Here is a 7,524-nt window from a genome sequence, read left to right on the forward strand (position 1 = left end):
CCCCCCCCGCCTCCCCCCCCCCCCCCCCCCCCCCCCCCCCCAGTCAGCCAGGCCAACACAATTTCCTGTATTTAATGTTCCTCCCTTTAAACCACGTTGATAGCGAGTTGACTTTAAATTATTATTATTATTATTATTATTATTCAGAGGTTTATAATTCTTATAATTAGGGGCACAGGGGCAAAGTAGATGAAATTAACTCGTCCGACAAGACGCGAGGCCCAACGCTGTCTCTGCTGCTATTTTGCTACTGCTTGAACATTGTTTCGCTGACTCTTATTTTGCGTGTGAAATTGAAGTGCTGTGGTGTTTTTACGGCCGCTGCCCATGACCTTTGTCAACCCGGTGAATTAACCGAGAGACATATCAGCTGCGCTGGTCCTTTTCTTCCCGAGCCCTGTTCTATTAACTGAGTGAGGAGCACAGTGAGGGTCACACTTAAGTAACCTTATCTTGTAATTGGGTTCAAGGTTAAGTGACCCCTGAGCACTGAGGTCTGTGGGTTAAGGTCACAATGTCAGGCAGAAGGGGGGGAGCCTTTTAATCACATAGGGGTCTGGAAATCAAGGCCTGGAGTTTTGCTATCAGATTAGGTCATATACCACCCACCCCAATCTTCTTAAGCCATTCCCCGCCGAGCCGTGAGGCTGACGACGACGCAGACCGAAGGGAAGGATTTAGTGTGGTCAATCAAGCAGTTGCCCGGAAACATATTTTTAAACCAAGGTCTTACAAGCTGTTAACCTTAGCACAAACATCAATTGAGCAGATGGGGGAAATTAGAAACCATTTTGCTTTAGAGGGACAAAAGCATAGCACTACTAAAGGAGGGAAAGGAAAAATCATCCTGCCGATAAGTGCATCTCAATCCTCATGTCAAAAAAAACTGAAAATTTTATTGAAAACCGAATTACATTTTAGCCCCTGAATGCGTTACTATTCCTCTAATACAGTTTACTTTGGCTTCGAACTCTTTGTTTTCTTCAGGTTATGAATACTGCTAATCTCACCTTCAAACGACCTTTTCCGACTGCCATGAATTAATTTGCAACACCAGAGAGAGTTAGAGATACAGCACACAGGAGTTGTTGATGTATGGCCGTCAATTCGGGTTAACTCAAATTATGTGATAAAAGGCAGGTTCACAGCAGTCAAAGAACAGTCAGTCCATATTAAAAACAAAAACAAACAAAAAACAAACAAAAAAACAGAACTACCATATTTCCCCGGAGTATAAGTTGCACCAGTGCCCTCTAGTGGCTGTCGGTGTGAAAAATAACGAACATGTACATTTTCAGTGGTACTTTCAGGAGTAGCAGATACTGGTACACAAGCATAGAGTGCCCTCTAGCGGCAGGCAGCGTGAAAATAACAAACGTGAAACTATATATTTTAAATATATAAGTCGCAGTGCCCTCTAGTGGCTGTCAGTGTGAAAAATAACGAACATGTACATTTTCAGTGGTACTTTCAGGAGTAGCAGATACTGGTACCCAAGCATAGAGTGCCCTCTAGCGGCTGTCGGTGTGAAAATAAGAAACGTGAAATGATATATTTTAAATATGTAAGTCGCAGCAAAGTATAGGTCGCAAAAGTCGGTTCAATACGGGTTTCTGTTACAAGAACTTTGTATTTTAAATAACAATGATTAACTACGGGTGTAATTAGAGTTAGTTAGGAAAAAAACAAAACAAAAACACCGCATTGCAACCTTTTAATTCTTTCTGACCTTTCTCATCCTGTGTCTACTCCCACTCGCTGTCTTTCGCAGAGGGAAATTGATGACCACCGGCAAGAGAGGTGCAGGCGGCATGAACTACAGACTGATCTATTGCCAAGGGCGAGGAAACTGTCCTGATTAAATTGTTGTAAATAATGGCCCATAAACATCTGCCCGCGAGACCATTTTAGTTCTCCATCTGTGCTTCCTCCCTCTGCCTCACCTGCTTTTGATTGCCTCGTTGTCAATGGTCCGCTGGGTAATGCATCACTATCCATTATCATTACAGCCCAGTCATTCATATTCCAACAAAAACAAACAAAGGGATTGAACGATGGCTCGGGTCTAGTTGGAATTACTCAGTGGTTACTGAGGATTGTTGATCGAAGCAATTCTGATTCACCATTTTATAGCCACGGCCGAGCGAATGGTCACCTCTTTTTGAGATTTAGAGTTGTTATACATATATATACATATATATATATATATGTATATAATGGTCATATATACATATATATATATACATATATATATACATATATATACATATATATATACATATATATACATATATATATACATATATATACATATATATATACATATATATATACATATATATATATATATACATATATATATATTGCATTTTCAGGCTCTATGCATTTCACTTCAAAATTTCATGTGCACATTTTATACTACAGTATATACTAAATCTGATTCTTTTGGAGGGTGGAGGGTTGGTGTGAGCTAAGATAAATGACATATAAAAGTCATGTATAAAGGCTAAAATGCTTTTATAATTTTCTACGCCATCTATTGGGGAAACGTGGGTATTGCAGGGAAAAGGCAGAAAAGGTATAATGATAATATAAATAAATTATATAATTATTACAAAGCTAAGAGAAACTTGCTTCTCAAAATTGGCCTTCTGCATTTGTATTGCACTCTGTGTAACTGTGGCAAAAGACAATTCAATTTGACGTTTTCTGCATTGTAGTGCACCAAACTGCATTTTCAGTTAATGCCACTAGATGGCACAGGCGCAACATTTTTTTTCCTGATGGGAACTTCCCCCTTCACCACCAAACAGCCATGGCACCAAAAAAAAAAAAAAAATATTATCAACAGAGAACTCTTCTGCAAAAATGAGAGGTTTGATTTATATAAGTTAACTCCATTTAACTGGATGTGTCTTGTGGGTAACTAAGCAAAGCTACATTCGTAAACATCAAGTTAGAGCTAATGTTAACTAAAAACTACGTCATAAACATCAAAATCCATGGAACCATGATGCACAAAAATTGTGCAATGTTCTTAAAATAGCATCATTGTGTGTGTGTGTGTGTATGGCACATTTCCCTAATTGTGTTAACGCTGTGTTGGCACTATTTGTGTTTTGGGACCTCTGCTGGTTTTCTAAAAACATTGCATTCTGACATGTACACATAAAATGGGTGATCAACGATCCTGTTCATACAGCCTGTCAATAAAGAAAGTGCTAACTATTTATAGAAATGTTTACAAAGCCGAAATACGAAAAAGGAGAAGCTTCTGAGAAACGTTCTTCAGTAAACTCGAAGCTAGAAGCATCTTCTCTTGGTTAAGATGAAAGAATTACATGTTAATTTATGTAATTTTTTTTTTATCGCTAGAAATATATTATGCACTCACGTGACCCAAACATCACGTGTCACCGTGACAACCAGACCAAACAAATCAAAAATAAATAATCGATCAGAGAAGACAAGAAATGCGGGTCCTACAATATTTACTGTAATATTGACAACATATGTTAAATAATCGTCCACAGAGAATATATAATATATTAATAAATAAGAGTAAGAACAACTAACGGATTTTAAAAAATAAAAAAAGACTCGAAATGCACAGAGAAATTATGAAGCCGAGAACTAAAAAACTTGTGTTATCATGGCAAATAAGAAGGATTTCAAGAAAATGTAAACAATAAACAAAAAAAAAAGCATATAGTGGTTTTAATTTCTTTACTGCGAATTTATGAAATATCTCAAATATATGTATAAAACAACAGCTTTATAGATATTTAACTTCATTTAAATGTCTAAACTTTTTTGTATTTCAAAAGACTACAGAGGCATAGTATTTCATGTTTGTGGCAGTTTTAATACTCTAATCCAGTGGTTCTCTAACTGTGGTACGCGAGCGCTCTCTAGCGATACGCGGGGGAAATTCATATTTTCACATTTACATTTTCAATTAAATAAATCTAAAACATACCACGCAGAATTAATACAACATTTAAACATAAACGTCTTTATAAACATTTAAACTCAATGTTTTCTCAGGAGTATAAAACGTTTGAGAACCACTGCTCTAATCTAACAGAACTGGTGTTAGAACAGTTTTCATCGAATGTTAGACGAAGAAAAACAGGTGGAACCCAGATTACGTGACTTTGAGCTCTGTCCAATCAGAAGTCTCCTTCTGTGTTGACGCTAATATTTAAGATGGGGAGAAACCAGTGAAGCACCGGAAGGCATTGTTGTTCAGTTATGGTCGATCTATTATGTTGTTTGAATCAAAGTGACAACGGTAAGACACTTTTTTTTTTCAATCGTTAAGCATTACTTCTGGCGTCTTTTAATATTTTTTCATCTAATTTTGCTCAGTCCTGTGCGTTCGACTAATCATGATTAACCGTGATTGTAATTAATAATAATTAATCACAATCTTAATCAAAATAACGTACGTGAGTAATAATAATTAATCATAATCTTAATCAAAATAACGTACGTGAGTATGACCAAATAAAAACTTATTTTTTCTGCCTATCGCTAGAACAGAAAGACACGTATCAGCAGGGAGGTGTGTTTTTTTCCCACACCTGTCTCATATGATACATCCAAATTATGAAATGATTTTAAAATATACATGTTAATTTTTGCCTCATATAGTTGGTGGAATTTAGCCGTACTGTGCATCTCGACGGGTTGTTCAAAGCTACCAATGCTATCAAAACTTCGGTGGCTGTTCACTTGATAATTTAAGGTGTTTAGGGGCACAATAACATTTAATAAACAACGTGTGTACGATACGTAATAAGTGCGTTTATACTATAACGTGTGGGGGTGCTGAGTTATTTTCTGCGTCGGTGCAATGTCCTTAAAATACATTTTCAGATTTTGCATTTATTTTTTCCCCCTCTGATGTAGCGCGCATGCGCAATGTGTACATTCTGCCGGGTAGAGTTGGAGACTGTGACTGTGCTCGATTTCTGCCGCGAACGGTTAGGAAGCATAATGTGCATGAAAGTAACTGAGTTATTTATCATTGAATTTCAAAATGGAACTTGCCCAACACCGCTGACAAACAACACTAGGAATACATCAGTACAATACACGGCAAGAAAAAAAATGCAGAAAAACAGTTAAAAACTGTGGCGTTTGTTCATAGTTATTTATGGGATATTATGTAATGTTATGTTATGGTAACGGGGGACTGGAGGACAAAGAGTGTTTGTTACCGACGGGTTGAAATAGTCATCCTCAACACGTTGCGTCGTAGTTTATGCTTTCGATCTGGAAATGAAGAAGACGTCTACTTCATAGTGCTCTGTGCCGGTCGGAGTAGTCAGATCCTGCGGCACACTGGCTCACTTGTTTACTTTGTTTCGATGAATCGGCCATCGTCTACTCCGGAGTACATGCGCATCTCTGCTGCTACTCATTAAAACACGTCGTTCCCACAAGGACTGGTATAACTGAAATTTTTATTTTTTATTTATTTATTTGCAATTTCGATTGCTTATAAAGAAGTGAGAGTCAAGAAAACACTCCTGAAACGATTTTTTTTTGGGGGGGGGGGTTGATACATTGGAACGTTACTACCTTATTTGGAATTTTTTTTTTTTTTGATCGTTTCATGTCCTGTGTGAGAGAAGAGTGTGTTTTAGGTGTGATATTTGAAGACAGTGTCTTAATGAGCTACCAAAATAACAGCTCTCTTTATTATATATGTAATTATAATTGATATTTGTTACACTATTGTTTGTTATTGACATACAAGATTAAGAGCCAGTTACATAATCCGTGTGTAGTATTGATTTTTAATTAAGATAAGTTTGATTTTAAGTACCATGGGCCCCATCTACATTATTATTATTATTATGGGTCATTATAAGACAATATATAAGTTTGTCAGTTCATGATTTACCATGATTTCAATGGGTCATTATAAGGCAATATATACGTTTATCAGTTCATGATTTACCATGATTTCAATGTTATTTTCTTTTGGAATGAGTGGCTACTTGGTTTTAAATTAATTTAAAGTCTTTATTCTCAGATTATTATAAACATTTATTTTTACAAACACAGTTCAAAGATGAGGCTACATTTGCGTGTTGTATTTGTAATTTGAAAAAAAAAAAAAAAAGGATTTGAAAGAAAACGTATGGCTGAAGGTCACTTTACAATACGTTATTGACGAGAGTGGGCTCGCTTTCACTTTTACTTTATCTTGCTTCACTACACACTTCTTCTTCAAGGGTTCTATTCCTCTTCCACTGCTTCGGAAATTCAGATTCAAAATACATCCCTTTGTCCATTACTATAAGCCCTACTTGCTGTGGCCGGGGGGGCAAAAGTCCTGAGCAAATATCCAAATGATCCCGACTTTGCCTCACTCCCTGGGCGCTTAAAATCTGCCCACTGCTCCCCTTGGTGATGGGTTAAAAGCAGAGGCTCAGTTTCGTTGTAAAACGACAATACAGACATTAAAATAAAATTGAAAAAAAATCATATCTGTTACTCCAATTATGCTAATTATGCTATGTCTTCTCTTTATTATTATTATTATTATTATTATTTCATGACATCCAATAACATCCAATATCAATTTCAATTTACTGTCACCATAAAAACAAACAAGGTGTCTGAGTTGAACCCAGTCCTATTTTTTTTTAAATTAAGATTAGAAAGTCCTTTATTTGTCGCACAATGGGGAAATTGTGCTATTTATTCTGGCAAACGTTCACACTGGTCGTTCGTTTCTATTTCGTATGTGGCCCTGTGATGAACTGGCGAACTGTCCAGAGCTCGCACGGTCACAGGTTATTGGACTTCCAGTCCGATCGGTCGCAATTAGGGATGTCCGATGATATCGGTTGACGGTTATTAGCAAAATTACGTAATACCTGCAAGAATCATTTTATCGGTTTTTACCTACATTTCGATTTAGCTGTAACGTGTAACACCTTTTAAGAAGGTAACGGATAAGAGGTAATCTTGACTTGTAACATGTACCTGATTGGGTTTGGAAAACAACAACTCATGTACCCGGTACCAATTGACACAGACCGGGTGGTTTGGGGACCACTGATGTAGCACACAATCAAGAACATTGCGCTTTTGAGTGATTTATTAGTAGTTGTACGTTTTATGTTTGTGTTGCATTATGTTGTAGCGATATAGTGATATGTTGATGTTTTGGTGCGGTCTTCAGGACTGTAAATCGAATCTCCTTCTGTATATAAATAAAGCTGAACTAAACTGGAGATGAAAAAAAATAGAAAAGATGCTGATGGCAAATGGATTTTGTGCCAGAGAGCAGGATAGGAGGTGCATACTAAGCTAATATGTCATCACCTTGGAAGGGCTTTACAGTAAGTTGAGAAATCCCAGTTCCCATTTTGTAATTTTAGCAACAGTTGGGCCTATTTTGGGAGATCAACCACAAAGTTATTCAGAACAACAATTTTTGTCCTTTTTTTTTTTTTCCAGATACAATGTTACTGGATCTATTTCAGGCTAAGTCAGAGGTTC

At 36.8% G+C, this 7,524-nt stretch overlaps 1 protein-coding gene across 2 annotated transcripts in view; it reads left to right on the top strand.

Annotated features, from left to right (window-relative positions):
* The first annotated feature begins 4,216 nt into the window (after window positions 1-4,216).
* Window positions 4,217-7,524, top strand: part of il21r.1 (interleukin 21 receptor, tandem duplicate 1) — a 19,454-nt gene continuing 16,146 nt past the window's right edge. Inside the window, exon 1 of one of the 2 annotated variants that reach the window (XM_008324056.3) lies at window positions 4,217-4,294. The gene's annotated coding sequence lies outside the window, so the exon portion shown is untranslated. Of the gene's footprint in view, window positions 4,295-4,597; window positions 5,457-7,524 lie in introns of those variants that run through there. The other variant, XM_025061776.1, reaches the window with a different exon arrangement.

The sequence above is a fragment of the Cynoglossus semilaevis genome, chromosome 13 (assembly GCF_000523025.1).
Source record: "Cynoglossus semilaevis isolate Cse_v1.0 chromosome 13, Cse_v1.0, whole genome shotgun sequence".
Lineage (NCBI taxonomy): Eukaryota > Metazoa > Chordata > Actinopteri > Pleuronectiformes > Cynoglossidae > Cynoglossus > Cynoglossus semilaevis.